The sequence below is a fragment of the Buteo buteo genome, chromosome 4, assembly GCF_964188355.1.
Source record: "Buteo buteo chromosome 4, bButBut1.hap1.1, whole genome shotgun sequence".
Lineage (NCBI taxonomy): Eukaryota > Metazoa > Chordata > Aves > Accipitriformes > Accipitridae > Buteo > Buteo buteo.
The window spans coordinates 165058-181216 of NC_134174.1; the positions used below are offsets into that span (position 1 = coordinate 165058).

The 16159-nt window shown below is 59.5% G+C and overlaps 1 protein-coding gene across 1 annotated transcript in view; it reads left to right on the forward strand.

Moving 5' to 3' along the window:
* The first annotated feature begins 6228 nt into the window (after window positions 1-6228).
* SHANK3 (SH3 and multiple ankyrin repeat domains 3) overlaps window positions 6229-16159 on the forward strand; it is a 385152-nt gene continuing 375221 nt past the window's right edge. Inside the window, exon 1 of the mRNA XM_075024471.1 lies at window positions 6229-6350. The gene's annotated coding sequence lies outside the window, so the exon portion shown is untranslated. The remainder of the gene's footprint in view (window positions 6351-16159) is intronic.

A 16159-nucleotide genomic window follows, 5' to 3' on the forward strand; every position in this document is an offset into this window, starting at 1 on the left:
CCCAGAGGAGATGCAGTTGTTTCTTGGTGTAAGGCTGGTCAGGACTTGCATTTGGGGTTCTTTGCAAGCTGGTAGAGAGAATACTTTGAAAATATGTTTATATGAAAAATAGGCTCAGAAGGCTGAGCACGGAAAGGGCTGGGCCATGCTCAGTGGGGTGGAATAAAGTCTTCTACCACGTGAGGTTAACTGTACTTTGTGAAGCACCAGGGAAGCTGAGAGGCTCCGCATAAACTCTGGGCACAAGACAGCTGCATGTTGCCGTGCTCAGGGGCCTGCAGCGTTTCTGCACACTAGGTAAGGTGGTCTGCAATTCTTGGGAGAAGCACAAAGATTGGCATTCAGAGAAAGAGCCAAAGTGTGAAACTGAAAAGAGACCAAGGGAGAGTTCAGTACATGGAGTCTGTAGCACCAAAGCAAATTCCGCTGCAGGAAAACAAAAGCTAGGGTGGAGGCTTGGAGTAAGGACTGTGGCCAAAGGCTGTATCAGCATCCTGATGGGTGTGATCTGGTTAGAGGGAGAAAGATGATTGCCTTACAGCACAGGGAGGTGTAAGTAAAGCTTTTTATGTCACTTACCTGCCTGATCCTAGGCACAGCATTGTTGATGGTTGCATCCTAGTAAAAGCATTCTTGCAATAATGTTTGTCCTGTGTTGAGGGTTACCTGAGGCACATTCCAAGACTTCACATTCAACAGGTGAGTGCTGAGAGCAGCACACTGCAGCACAGTCAGGTGTCCAAGAGACAAGGTGTTTGTCATGCAGCAGGATGGGCTAGAGAAGGAGCTGGTAACAGGACATTGGTACAGAAGAGGCATTTTCACTAACAAGTGCTAGCCAGAGACTCTTTAGCAGCAGGACTACAGGGACTGTGTCCAAACCTCAGCACAGGAGGCTTCCAGAGCAGAATAATGCTCTGGAAATCCAGAGCTGCCTCCCAGCACAGTACAAGTGGCGAGGGCAGGAAGTGTGGTAAGATATGAGATGCCTTATATGCAACTACGACGCAGTAGTGCTGCATGACATAGTTTTTGAGAAAGCATGGGCTGCAGCCGGTGGCCTAGGACTGCCACCTCACTCCCCCTCACCATATGCCTGTGCTGTCTGCCCAGGTAGATTACAGCCTGAATCAGGCAGATGCACAGTGGGATACATGCACTCATCAAAGCCTCTGCTGCAGGAAGCAGAGGGCTGAGCATGGGGTGCCCTTAACGGCACGCTCAGAGGCTGCTGCTGGCAGAGCCCAAGGCTTATCCGTGTCAGCTAGGAAGATCTGACATTTCAGAGTCCCACAGCAGCTGCTCCTACACCATGAGCTCAGGGAAAAGAGACAGCTGCACCTTCTGCTATCATCAAGAGTGGGAAACCACAAGACCTCGTCCCACATTTGTCCACCTTTTAGAGCTGTTCTTGGACCACCAGCTTTGTGCCAAACATCCAGGAATGGCCATGAAGGGGACAGAATGGGATCCAGCATATGGGACATGGCACAGAGAAGGAGTCCTGGAAAATATCTAGTTTATTCTGTGAGCAGCCAGGTAGGACTCAGTGCAGGGGCAGAAGGCAGCCCAGAGATTCTGGGTCCAAGCAGAGCCCCAAATGCAACTATTGTACATGCACCGGCAGTACTGGTGGGCGAGCACAGGCGCTGGGGACTCACCTTGGGAAGGGCAGTGTGGGGGGTAAATGCTGTATGCCTTCTGTCGGTGTTTGGGCTGCTCTGCACCCATGGTCACAGAGATGGCCCAGTGAGGAGCAGTGGTGCTCGGAGGAGGAGGCAGTGAGGCTAGGAGGGGAGCCTGGAGAGTTCTCAGCAAGCTGGCCCTAAACTGACATGGCTCACCCTGGCTGGGGACAGTGTCGCTGTGCCCGAGGAGCAATGCGGTCAGTCATGGCCTAAGCCCAGAGCTTCAGGCTCCTTGTGCTGGATGGGGCCATGGTGCACCCTGCAGATAAGGACCCAGGCCTTGAACTTGGCTCGCCAGTTTGTTGGACTTGGAGCCCAGCAGAGACCTGAGACTTTGCTTGAGGTAGCCAGTGCTGCTGAGGAGCCACACTGTGATGTTTTTGTATCATCACAGGTGGTGGGTGATGCATCATCTCCAGCCAGAGCTTTCAGCAGCATGACTCTAACAAAGCTCTGAGCATTGAGTTCAGCAGGAATCACCCTCACCAAGGGCTGCAGAGAGCAGTGGTGAACCCATGGCTGGAGTGCTGTCCAGTGCACAGGCTTGTTGGCACACTCTGCCCAAGGCATTAGCCCTGTCCTTGCCTGTGCTCAGCTGGAGCCAGTTGCTCCTCTCCTTGGAGCCAGTCCCTAAGAACTGAGAGTGCCTTGGGAGAAGTGGTGTCACTATATAGTGAGAGGCGTTTTGCTGGCACAAAGAATCACAGAATGGTTTGGGTTGGAAGGGACCTTTAAAGATCATCCAGTCCAACCCCCCTGCCATGGCCAGGGACATCTTTTACTAGACCAGGTTGCTCAGAGCCCCATCCAGCCTGACCTTGGACACTTCCCGGGATGGGGCATCCACAGCTGTGTTTTGACTCTAACCAATGCCAGAGCAAAAGCCTCTTCCAGAGTTGCCCAAGAAGTTCCCTGCCCATGTCCTGGCCTTCCTGGAGACTGGACTTGGATGGAGGCTGAAGGAGCTGGCATGGCCAGGCATGATCCCCTCTGTGCCGCCAGGAGTGCTGGGCACGCTGCCAGCCCTGTGGCAACCGCCAGCCCAGCTCTGACCCCAGCTGGCTCCAGCCTGGCCCCTCTGCTTTCACGTGCAGGTCTCCTTCACTGCGCAGCGCGTGGGAGCAGCCTCTGCTGCCACGTCCTTCTGTCCAAAGGGCAGCAACAGAGGGGGCTTCAGCCAGCCCCCCACCTCCCTGCCATCCCATGTTGTGCCTTGGGCCAATTAGTGATGGGAAGAGCAAGTGTGAAGTAGGGAGGCTCAAAGGAGGAAGGGGAGCTGAGCTGACCCTCTGATGCTGGGCCCTGCTGCCCCATTACTTGCCTGTCAGGGCCTGCAGGATCTCAGCAAAGTGCACTTACAGAAGTCTGAACGTGGGGAAGGTAGTTCCCTGCTCCAGCACAGCTTCCCTACAGTGAGACCTGTACCTTGGGCATTGCGTAGCATCCCCACGTGGAGCCACAGCAGCCAAGTCTGCTCGACGGTGGGCAGGAAGCTGAGCCACCTGGATCCCCGCCACAGCCCCTGAGGTCTGCCTGGCTCTCTGGTCCTCTGGCCTTTCCATGGTCATCATCCAAGCTACTCCCTCGTGGGGTGTACGTCACCACCCAGAGGACAAGTCCCTGCGGAGTCTCCTTGGCTCCCTTGCTGGACTTGGTTTCCCAGCCCTGCACTGTGGGGTGCCCTGGCACCCCTGGGAGCAAACTCTGCCAGAGCTGGGCAGCTCCGGCTGTCCTCCGTGGCTGCCCCCTTCCCCTGCCTCCCCTGGGTCCCCTGCACGGTGTCTGCTATCCTCCCGGCTGCCAGACTGGAGGGACCAGATGGGCCCTGCCTCCGCCTGGCTCTGCACTCCTGTCTGGGAGACACGGCTTCCTGCTGCTTCCCACTCGCCAGCATTTGCATTGCACTTGTTCTCTGACCTTTGGAGAAAGCAACGCAGGCGGCGAGCTCCGTTCTGCAGGCTGAGGCCCCGTGCTCCAAGGCACAGCACTTGTCTGCAGTCCCTGCCCTGTGCCGGTCCCAGATGGGCCCCCCCCCAGCCCTGTTGAGCCCTCTGCTTGCTCCCTGGGGCTGATGTGCCCATATCCCCCAGGAGTGTGTGCACCACCATTGACCTGCCTCATTGCAGAGTCCCCCATTTGGGAGTCCCACTTCACCGAGCCAGAGCCTGTCTGTTTGTTTGCCGGTTCAGCCTCCTGGACTGCACGCCAACAGACTGACCTGCCTTATGTGCTGGCACGTGTGGTGTCATACCTATGTATCTCTTTGGAGGCTGAGGCTCAGCCAGGAGCGGCCCGGCCCGTGGTCGTTCAAGGTTGTGTTCATAAGCTTCTCATCTCTGCATGGACACAAACATGGGTCCACTACACAGGACTGCGCCGGGACTTCCCTAAGGGGCAGAAGGAGGGATGGCTTCTCATTCCTTGGGCTTGCCCTGGCTCAGAGGTGCTCACCTCCTTCGTCTGTGTGCGTGTTGTGGGTCAGTTGCTCGTACAGACATTGGCATGGCATTCCTCATTGTCCGCACTACACGTGCTGACTGCTGCAGAGATTCCCTGAGCTGAGCATACCTTTGCCTGTCTTCCCTGAGCGATGTCTCTTCTCCCAGCTCATACTGGCTCTATTTCACACTTGGTTGGTCTCAAGGGGAGCTGTCACATTCAATATCTCAGAGGCTGCTCGTATCGAGCTGCCCTGTGCCTGGGCTGTGATGCAAAGGAGCTCAGGAGTGGGCTGCCCCACCACAGCTCAAGGAGACCTGGGAAAGGGTCTCCCACTCTGCCTTCCGTGGGGCTGCTGGCCAAAAGGAAGAGGTTCTGCCCCACACCAGCCCACTGAGACCTGTTCCTCGCAGTTTAATTGCTCCGTGTGCTGTGCAGCCGGGATCTGCTTGCTTGGCCTCCGCCAGGACCTGTTCATGTGTCATTTTGCCTAGGAGGGGTTCTTAGGTCTGTGAGTCCAGTACCCATCCCACTCCCCTGTGTCTAGGTTCTGGTCCCATTCCTATGACCCCGGGACCTGTTTCCCTCGGGTGCAGCTGCGGCTTGTTCCTAACACCGTGGGGCTGCAGACATTGTCACAGCACCAGCTCTGAACTGCTGGTGTGAGCACTGCAGTACTCGAAAACGCTTGGAGTCATGGGACTGAGGGAACGTGTCAGCTTTATGGCAACAGCACGTTCTCGGCGCTCCAGGCTCGTGAAGGAAATCTGGGAAGTTTCCCTCCATGAGCTAAAAAATACCCAAAGAATCGCAATTAAACATCTCATGATCAAAACCAGGCCAAAGGCACCAACAGAGCCTGGATGCTATTGCCAAGCCTCTGAGGTGGCAACGCTGACCTGGGAAGTAGTAGGAAGACATCTCTCGGTGGCTGCAGCTCGCCTCGGAGAGCAGAGGAGGGATGTGTAGGAGCTATGGCCGGCGCAGGTCCCAGGGGATGCTGGAAAGCTGTCCCATGGATGGGAAGAATAGCCTCGTGAGGTCCGGCAGCCGGCTGGACAGGTTCATCCCTCCTGTGGCTCCCCCGAGCTAGGTGTGACTGCTGCAGGGTGACTGCCACTGCCCAAAGGTGGGATGATTGTCAGACAGGGACAGAGCTGCTGCCTGGGATGAGGCAGCAGCCTGTTCCTGGAGGGGGATGTGGCATTCAGGAGAGCTGGCACGTGGAGTCCTGCAGCTGCCAGGCATGAGTCCCTCTGCGGCTGTCAGACCGCTGAAGGCATGCCTGACCTCCTTCCAGCCGAGCCCACTCAGACACACGTCCCTGCTCTGCACCATGGATGCATGCTGCTGCTGCACGCATGGAGACTGCGGAGCAGAGCAGAGCGGGGGCGAGGGGCACGCCAGGCTGGGCAGCCAGAGGGAGTATGGGGGCATGCCGGGGAGAGCAGTGGGGTGGGAGGGAGTGTCCCCACTGGATGCGCAGATGCAGCTGGGCAGGGCAGGGTCCCTCCTTTCCGCCACAGCCATGCCAAGGGTGCTGCCACGGAGCAATGCGCCACCGTGACCTGGGCCTGTGCTCGCTGGCTCGGTCGGCCCCGCACCCTGCCTCAGCTGCTCTGGCCCTGCCTGAGCTCGTCCCACCCATGGCTGGCCAGGGCGGACTGTGTGCCCCAGCCAGCGCCCCAGGCCAGGGCGCCGTCTGTCCGTCCGTCTGTCCATCCGGCACTGCTGCGGCCAGTGCTGCCGGTGCTCTGCGCTCAGCCTCGCGGCGGGGTTTCCTCCCGGCCTCGCGGTGATCCCACAGGAAGGGAGAATCTCTGCTCTGGCAAGGTGTTTCCTGGCTCCCCAGATAGGATGTGGAGGCACATCCTGACCCCCGCAGATGCGCGCGGACCCCAGGGCCGTGCATGCCGCAGACCCCCTGCGATGCACAGCACCCCGCAGCACCCCAAATACGTGCACATGCAGCCACGTGTGTGCATGCAGGACCCCGCGGCCAGGCCCTGACCCACGACATCCGCGTGTCCCGGGCCACTGCCTCGGCCCGGCTGCGGCAGGACACAGGGCACGGAGCTGGGCGGTAGCCTGGCGGGGGCCGGGGGTGTCCCCTTCCTGGCAGGAAAGGGGCTGAGCTGGCGGCCGCAGGTTTCCTGTAGGCTCCGGCTCCGCGGGCGCCAGGAGCCAGAGCGGCCTGGGCAGGAGCACGCCGGCCCGCGGCAGGTAACGGCACCCGGGCTGGGCTGCGGGAGCCCGGCCGCCCCGAGCAGCGCGGGGCAGGGGCTCGTCTGCTCGCTGCCGGGGCCGTGCAGCCGGGACGCCCCTGGGAAGGGCAGCCCGGTACCGCCGGCGGGGCCAGCAGGGCTGGGGCAGCTCGGGCAACCTTGGCCTGGGGTCAGCGGGGTGGGCTGGCGCCGGTGCTCGGCTGCGGGCTCGGTGGGGCTGGACCGGCAGCACGGGGCTGGGCCGGGGGTCTTGGCTGAGGCTACGCCATGGGGGAGGTCTGTGGGCGGTGGGGCTGGGCCGGGACCCCAGGGTGAGGAGCCCCGCTCTGCTCTGACGCGGCCCGGTCCTGGGAGCGCGGGGCCCGCCCGCGCGGCCGTGGGGTGCCCCAGGCGGGGGGGGGGCCGGCACTGTCCCCGGCCCCCGGCCGCCGGCTCTTGCCCGCCGCTGCCGCCGCCGGCGGGGGAAGGCCGAGCCGGGGCCGAGCGCGTCCCCGCGGGCCGGGGCGGGCGGAAGGTGCCGGAGGGCACCGGGGAGCGGGGGGAGCCCGGGGGGGGTGGGCCGGAGCGCCGGGGACTCGGGGAGCAGCGGGGGCGCTCCGGGGCGCCGGGCAGCGGGGGAGCGGAGAGCCCCGGGGTGCCGGTGGCGGCTGCGGGGCGGAGACCCCCGGGGCGGGGGGGGGGCGGGGCGGCGGCGGCCGGTGCGGGTGTCGGGGCCGGGGCCGGAGCAGCCGCCTCTGAAGTTTCCCTCCGCCCGCCCCTTCCCGCGCGCAGCGGCTCCGCGTTGCCATGACAACTCCTTAAACTAACACCCGCTGCCGGCGGCGGGGGCCGAGTTCGCGGAGGATCCGCCGCGCACGCCGCTCCCCGCCCCGGCCCCGCCGCCCCCGCCCGCCGCTCCTCTCCCGCTGCCGGCGGCCGCCGCTGCCCCCGGCCGCGCCGCGGCTATGGTGGCTCGGGCCCCGCCGCCCGCCGCCCCGCAGGTAACGAGCGGCCCCCGGGGCAGGGCCGGCGGCGGGGGTAGCGGCGGGGCCGGGGCGGGGGAGCGCGGAGCGGAGCCGGACGCCCGGGGCGGCGGGGTCAGCCCCGCGCGGGGGAGCGGGCGGCGGGCGCTGCCGCCGGGGCTCGCCCCCGGGCTCCCGCGGAGGGTCCGGCTCCGGCTCCGGCTGCGGGCGCGCAGGTGCGCCTTCGGGCGGAGGGACGGCGGCTCGCCGGGGCACGGGCGGGAGGGCTCTGCCCGCCGGCGGGCTGGACCCGGGGCTGCCGGGGGCTGGTGCCACGGCCGGGGCGGGGGGGAAGAGGCGGCTGCAGCAGCCCTGCGTGCGGGCGGCGCCGCGGCGGGCCGGCCGGCGGGGGCTGTGGGCTGTGGGCTGCCGTGCGGGGGGCGCCCGGGTGGGCGGGGGCCGTGGGGTGCGGGGGGGGGGTAGCAGCGCTGGGCGGTGGGGGGCCGCGGGGCGTGCAAGGGAGCAGGGGCTGTGGTTCGCACTGGTGTGCTACAAGGCGGGGGCTGTGGTTTGCGGTGGGGCGTGTGCGCTGGGCATAGGGCCGTGGGGTGCAGGCCGGCGGGTTTGTGCTGGGGAATTTGGGCCGTGGTTTGCGGTTGGGTGCCCATCCTGGGAGTTGGGGGCTGTGGTGAGCGGCTGGATATGTGTTTTGGGGAACGAGGCTGCGGCTTGCATTGGGACGTATGTGTGGGGTGGCTGTACAGAGCTGTGGTTTGCAGTGGGATGTCTTGCGGGATAGGGGCTGTGGCTCGCAGTGGGATGTCAGCACTTCAGGACGGGAGCTCTGGTTGGGACTGGGGTGCCTGTGCTGCGGCCTAAAGGCTGTGATGTGCTTTGGGGCATGTGGACTGGAGAGTAGGGGCTGTGGCTGTAGTGGGAGTCTATTTTGGGGGATAAGGGCCGAGATATGCAGCGAGCTGAACGTGCCTGGGGATAGATGCCATGGTTTGCAGCGACTTGTATGTGCTGGGAAGTAAGGGCCACGGTTTGTGGTTGGGGGTATGTGCTGGGGAACAGGAGCCCTGCTTTTTGGTAGCATGCATGCAGGCAGAGCGTGCATCAGAGGATGGGGAGCATGACACCTGCATTATGGCCCAGAAGCATTTAGGCAGGCAGAGGGACTTCTGGTGAAGGCACGGCATTGCTTTTTGTAACTTACTGTTTGTTTGTGGTCCTTGTGTACCTGTGCATAATTGGGTATATCTACCATCAGGGCTTTGCACATACCTATGCATGATGCTCAGCACACCATTTTTCTGTGTGCTCTGTTGTCTGTGTGTAAGCACAACTTGTGTAGTAAGTCATCTCTGCCCCAGGCTGTCATGGATAATGAGCTGTTCTCTGGGCTCCGGGTGTGCTGGACAGTCCTGTGTATGGGATTTGTGTGGTTGTGTTCTTGTGTCAGGGCCTCAGCTTGCAATTTTGCCTGCCCCTGATGTCTTGGGGAATTCCTGGAAAAGTGAGTCTGCCACTCTCCTACTCTTCCAAAACTGGGTCAAGGAAGCAGGAAACTCCAGAGCTGGGTTTGACTGCACAGGTACTGGTCCCCATGAGTGCCTGTGGATGCTTGTGTAAATCAGGATGCTAGCATGAAGGGAGAAATGGAGTTAAGCAAATAGGATTTAAACAGGAACCATACCTGCTGTTTTGCCTTGATGTCTATGAACAGGGATCCTCAAAGCCTTCAGTCATGTAAGGGTTACATCTGTCAGGCGTCTCTGAGAAACATAATCAGACATGAGGCTAGCTTTGCGACTGTACCTATAGCAAGACATGGTAGGAAGATGTCTTGCCGTGTTAGCATACAAGACGTTCTTTTAGCTGTGGTGTGTTTGTGCCAGAGTCTTGCGTTGTAAGGAGAGGAGCCGAGGACTTGGGCACCAACCTCTGCAGGGATCTGGTCTTCTCTTGGTCCAGGTCTCCCGGAGGGTGCCTTTGCCCAGGATGTGCAATTGCTCTTGGTCAGCGTCTGCTGGGCTGGCCAAGTGACGCTTGCTGCAGCCCTTGCAGATGTGGACGTTGCACAAGACCCCATGCTCTGAGAGTGTGAGTGGGAGCTAGAGACCTTGGAACTGTGGAACTGTGCCTGAGGCACAGTGCCTGGTGTGTCCGTTGCTTGTGTGCAGGTGAGGAGGCTTGGGGCGCGACTTGCCGGTGTGGGGGCAGGAATGGCTCCTGCCTGGGGCATGGTAGGGTCTTTCCACTGCCCCCCCCCCCCCAACCTCGTGCCCCAGAACTTTAAGTTCACTGAAAACTTTCCTTGTCATTCTGTCTCAATAGTGACACATGGGTAATGGAGACAACACATAACAACTTTCCATAATTTCTTTTTATACTAACATTTAAATGCATTACAAAGTTCTTCGTGCATTTTGCACCTGCACAGTAGCCCTCTGTAGAGATTTTGCTCGCTATGCCAAACTTGCAAGGTATGTGGCAGAAGGAGCTGAGGGCAAAAAAGCGCACAAAGGAGACTATTACAAGGTCCTTTTTTCAGGTAATAACCGTTGGGGTTTTTTTTGTTGTACAGCATGTAACACCTAAATATTAATCTAACACCTAAGTATTCTTAATATTGTTAGTATTAAGATATGAATAATGCATATCTGTACTGTTTGTGTTTTGTACTGCATTGTTCACTTAAACCACTGTTGTGTTCTGGAGGTGCGCACAGACACACAAGCAGCCCACTACAGAATATTCTGTTGAGATTTCCACCAGCTAAAAATTCTTCCTGCTGCCTCCGCACAGGAGTGCGTAAGTGCATATGCAAATGGTGAGGCACGTGCGTGCAAGCAGCGAGGAGCGGAGTATGGGTCTGTGCGGTGGGGGGTGGGGAGGGGTCCTGGGTGCCAGGCTGGGCTCCCCTTCCTGTCTCACAGAGCGCGTTGAAGCGTGTGCGAAGCTGGGGCATCCCGGTGGGGTGAGGCTCCCTGACGGAGGCACTGCAGGAGCCCGGGGTGCTGGCAGCGGGTCCTGCCCTGGAGCACAGCACAGAGCGCGTGGCTGCAGTGGGGCTTCGCAGAGCTGGGCCAGACGCTGGCGATGGTGTCCGGGGTAGAGCTGAGAGCTCGCCTGTGAGAGCTGGGGCAGGGGCACGCGTGCGGTGGGGATGTGGGAGCAGAGCTGCTCCTGGCAGCTGCCTTCGGGGCTGAGGGGCATTCCAGGGATGGGCCGCAGCCAGGAGGTCGTGTCAGGAGGGACAGCCACCCGGCAGTGCTCCTGGCTCCTGTCCCGCTCTCCCTTTGTGCAGAAGACAAGGAGGGGCTGAGAGGGGAGCTGGACCAAGGTGAGGGAGCAGAGCCGTGGTGCAGGGATAGGGGTGCCTTTCCCAGGCAGCAAGGGGGACCAGCCGTGCCCTGCCCCAGTCCAGCCTTCTCTGCCTGCCTCCTTCCCCAGCCTGGCGCTGACCACTAGCCCAGGAGGTGGGATCTGGTGGTCTAGCTCTGCCCTCGGCACCAGGGACACAAGGAGCAGGAGCTGCGGGGTGCAGTGGGGACTCGGCAGCCTTGTGGGACTGGCAGTGCTGTGGGGTGGGAATGCCCTCTGCCATGGCAGACCTGGAGCAGGGGGAGGCCGTGCAGCTAAAATGAGCACAAAGAGTAAATTGCCATCCCACTCCTAAATGCAGCTGAGCTGCTGTAACTGTGACAACAGGCAAAAGCTCTGGTTCATGAGTGTCTTGGCTCCTGTTGGCAGCGTGGGAAGGGGAGGCAGCGCTGGCTTTGTGGCAGTCTTTCAGGGATCAGCCCAAACTTTCAGGGGATGGGGTGTCTGTGCCACTGCCAGCAGTCAGGCTGTCCATCTCCGTCATGGGGAGCAGAACAAATGGGGACTTTTGTAACCCGAGAAGCAGGTCGACCAGGAGACTCTTCTATCATTAAATATTGAAAGATCTTCTCTGGCAGCAACATGTTCTCCCCTCACTGACAGCAGCTCTGTGAGTTTGTGGTTCTGGATGTTGTATGGACTCAGCTGTGACTGCTCGGGTGACTTTGGGTGGGAGCAGGGCTGTGCAGAGCCTGCAACAGTGCAGGGGACCATCAGTGCCAGCTTCTCACCACAGTGAGCCCCTCCCCAAGCAGAGCTGTGCCCCCAAGACGTATGCAGGATCTGCGCCCCACAAACGGCCTCCTGCAGCCTCGATTTGCCACGAGCCCTCTGTGGCAGGGCCAGGTGATTGTGCTCCAGCCCAGCTGCTGCTTTAAGCGGCTGCTTGTTTCGAAGGAGCTGGTTCTTTGGGTTGCTCTTTCATGCCAAGGTGGATGAGTTTGCAAGCTCCAGAACAGCAGAGACACCTCGGTGAGCAGCACTGGGTTTGGTGGTTGGCTTGGCCTTGTTTGAACCGAGAAACCTGAGGGTGCAATTTGGTTCAGGGCTGTGCTTCTCCCCAGGACAGAACCAATGGTCCTGGGCTGTGTCCCACCGCCCTACAGCTGCTCCCCCTCCTTGGGGACTGCGAGGCTCCCTCCCCTGGGAGATGCTGGCATTCCTGGCTTACTTAAGGAGTGGTTTAGACTTCCAGGTCTGGATTCTTCTGCTTTTTATAGACATCCTCAGGGGAGTGCAAAGAATGGCAGGAAACGCAGCGGCCTCCCAAGTGCTCAGCCCTGGACGCTATTGTTCAGCACTGACGGAAGCTGGCCACAGGCAGGGCTGCCTGGGGGACCTTCCCCTGCCTGGAGGAGGCTCAGCGGAGGCTCAGCCATGTCCTTACAGCATGATGTAATGTTTCCTGGCCTTGGTAGAAAGGCACTACAGCTCCCGGCATGCGTGGGGATACAGGACATTACATGCTGGGGCTCAGGGGCTGCAGGCTGTACCCTTCCTCAATGACTCCTACTCCTCTGCAGGGTCACAGATCCCTGAAGCTGTGACAGGAGCCTGCTGGGACATGATGGCCATACTTGAGCTCACCCTGACTGTCTGCTAACATCCAGCCTGAGTCCCACAGGCCCATGGGGGCCATGTGGAGCAGCTGTGCCTGGCCAGGCTGTGCCAGGCAGTGCTTTGCCACGGTGACAATGCGGCTGCGGTGTGGCCAGACCAGTGGCTGAGTTTGGTCTGGCCCAGAGGTGTGTAGCAGTGTCTGCCTGTGGCACCGCAGCCCTTGACCCGGGTTTGTGGCTGCCCTATTGCCAGGGAAGGCTCTGTCTACATTTGGAGCAGTTGGGATGCTTGTGAGAAGGACCAAGTGGCATTGTCTGTCTGTAGGGTCAGGGCCCCAGGAGACCTCAGGAGGCAGAAATGGGCACGTCCCCTCTGTATGAACCCTGATCACAGCATCTGTGTGTCCCCCATCTGCCATATCGTAACCCCATGGATGTCTCTCTGTGCAGAGAGGCATTCCCACAACCCTCCTGAGACAGCAGTCTCCAGATGCTTCCCAGCTCCCAGTTCTGTCTTGGGGACAGTTTTACTTCCACTGACTTGTCATTTCTGATCATGTTGTGTTTGTTAGACTGCTGGGGACCAGCTGCTGTGGTTACTGCAAGTCTGCAGTCCTTGCCTCTTATCCCGGAAAGGGAAGAAGCTGAACGAAAAGCAGGGAATCTGGACATTTGTGATAAAAGAGTCAGACTTAGACAAGCAAAAGGCAGAATTGCCATTCATGAGCAAGAGGAGTTACAGTCTCCCTGAAGCAATCCCTGCTAGTCTGAACAAGGCCCCTCTGGCTCCACAGACAGCAGGATCCTCGGAGACTGTGAGGGCTAGGATCCTGGCGGTGTGCAAGCTGCAGTCTAAATACATCGCAGATCATCTGCATAATTTATTCTTCTGTGAAGAGTTTAATTTATCAGGTCCAATAATAAACTCATAAATCTCCTTTGCCTGTTATCAGGGTTGGGAGAAGATGCTCATATTATAAGCATTTAATTTATCTCCTGAGCTGCTTCCCATGCAGATCAGTGCCTTTGACGTTACTGGATGTAAATTTCCATGGTCAGCGTTCCACTGGGCCCTCGTCACCTGAGGATGGAAAAGATGGTGCTCAAGAGGCCCAGCTCAGGAGGAGCCCAGGAGGTTGTTGTGCTGGCCCAGGTCTGCTCTGGAGGTCAGGGTGGGATGGAGACAGTGCGGACGAGAGCCAGGAGGAAGAGCTATCCTGCTAGAGATTAAGCAAGGCTGCTGTGGTGCTGGGAGCCACTCTGCAGTTCAGAGCCACCCTTTGGGACTGTCTCGCTGCTCTTGCCCACCTCTGGCACTGCCCCGGGGAGTTGGGGACCAGCTGCCTGTGCTGAGGGGTGATCCTGCTGTCAGCAGGCTGCAACCGAGCCTGCAGGAGGGAGCTGCACAGCCTCGTCAGATTGCTGCTGCTGGTAACTTTGGTTGGTATCCTCACTGACAGAAGCCTCTAGACCTGGCTGGGAACTTGCACTGTTCTGGGCCTCAAGGGCTTCCTGTGGCAGTGAGCTACACCATCTAGTTACGGGCGATGTGGAGAAGCATTTCCTTTTCTTAGTGCGAGATCCCACGATGTTTTCCGATGCCCTCATGCTGTGAGATGAAAAGAGCAGAAATGTTGTCTCCTTTCTGCAGACTGTTCAGGATGTTACAGCCTTTTATCTGTGTCCCTTCTTACTTGCCTCCTTCTAAGGCAGCAATCTCCGCTCTTTCCTTTCTCTTCTTATGACAGTTTTTCTTGTCCTTTGGTCATTCTTGCCTCCTGTTTCTGAGTCCCCTTGGTTTTGCATTTTCCTGGGGAGCCCTGGTGCCCAGTTCTGCACCCATTAGACGCATGGGGCTCTGCCCAGGATGATGGCTGTGCAGGCACCTATTCCCACGTCCTCTATTGCCCATTTTGCTCCCGGTGCTGCCTGTGCTGCCCCAGCCGTCCCATACCTGGGGGGATGGTGGTAAAGTGCAGCTGGTGTTTGGCTGGGTCAGGACAAGGTGCTGCCGGGAGCTCGCAGTTCGGCCTCCCGGGATTGTCCCACGGCTGTGCCAGCAGCTGTCACAACCTGGGGCCTTGCTGTGTATCGGGGGAAGGCTCCCACGTTCCAGATGACTGCTGCATGTGTGTGGTTCGGTTAGCTGTCCATCTGATGCCCATGCAGAGGCCCAGAGAGTGTGGAGTCAGGCCACCAGGCATGATGGGGTGTTTGGGTTATGCTGCCTTGGGTGCCATGTGGCTGTAGTCATGCTGCATAGCTCCAGTCCAAACCCACCATGTCCCTGGGCTGAGGCTGCCCGGAGGTGGCGGGGTGAGCTCGGAGCATGAGCTGCCGCAGACACCTTTGGTGGATGAGGAGTTCCTGCTCTGCGGCAACCCCGCCCCCCCCCGCCATCTGAGCCTCCTAATTGCAGCAAACAAGTCTCCTGGCACCACTGACCATGATGGGGTGGGAGGGCTGGGGTTGGTGTATGCCCTTGGCTGGCTTTGGACCATGTTCTGTGCTGCAGCAAGGGATTTTGGATGGTGCATGGATGGGAGAGAGGCTGTGTAGGTGTCCCAGCCTGTGTCCCAGCCAGGGGTGTTACCCCACAGCCCTAAGCCCTGCAAGGCTGTGCTCGTTGAGATTTGATGTCCCTGCAGGCACAGCAATGTCCTGCCCCACCGCCTGCCCTGTTTAGTCTTGGTATTCCTGGTGGTAAGGGACAGGAGAGAGACTCAGTTCACTATGGTCACTAAATGTCCAAGAAGGTCACACGCATGCCCTGTGCTGTTTTGTTTAGGTCCTACATAAACAGCTGTGGTAGATTTTCTCTGTTTTCCTGGCACAGGTGTCCTGTGAGCTTTTCTCAAGACAGGAGTCAATGGGGCAGTGGCAGCTGTGTCCGGAGCATCGTGCTACAGCCCCACTGGGACCTCAGCAGCATCATTTTACAGAGGCACACAATAGCCACTAAGTTTTCCAGGTGCATCGCAGTGCCTGTGATCCCTCTGCCAGTGGAGGCTGGAGTATATCTTATAAAATGTTTAAAGCCTGGTGGCACCCCAGCTGCCCACATGGCACACCACGAGCTCTTTGCAAAAACGGGATCCTTGCTGTGGCCCCTTCCCCCTGCAGCACCTTGCACTTGCTGACACCAGCTGCAGCACAACAGGCATGCTCCAAGAAATCCCAAGTCATACATTTTTAATTTTCTACAACAGAGCAGCCATTTCAGCCGCTCACCCAGAAACGATCTTTAATGAGAAGCGAGGAGAGAGAGCATGCATATTTCCAGCACATAAGAAAGCAAAGACATTATGGATACACTTTCTTCTTTTCCTGGCTGCCCATAGTTGTTCCTGAATTTAGCCTGGGGCACTTGCCATGTTGTCTTCTGGAGGTGGGCTCAACTGGGCCCTGGTCCCCTGTCACTCGCCCCGAACAAGAGGGTTGACCCTGTGAAGGAACTGCCCCTTAGCATTGCTGGCTTTTCAGCTCGAGCCTGCCTCTGCTCACAGGCTGCATCCTGCCCAGAGCTGCCTGGGAGCAGACGACCCAGGGTGGGAGAGGTGCTCAAGGACCCCCACCGACCCAGGGTGGGAGAGGTTCTCGAGGACCCCCACCGACCCAGGGTGGGAGAGGTGCTCGAGGACCCTGCCGACCCAGGGTGGCTGCGTCCGCCTTCCCTGGTGCTCGAGCCCAGGCTGTTCCCTTGGGAAGCTGCGTTGCCCTCGCACGTGGTCTCACCGAGTTGTGCTGCGGGGCCAGCGGAGGCAGGAGGCTGCCAGTCCTCCAGCCTGCCTGGGCAAGGGTTGCAGCAGACGTGCCTGTCCACAGGGTGAGGGTGGGCTCATGTGGGCAGGAGGGCTTGGGGCGCAGCGCTTCTGCTTACGTGGGGAGGCCAGGGATGCTCTGCTGTGGCAGGGTGG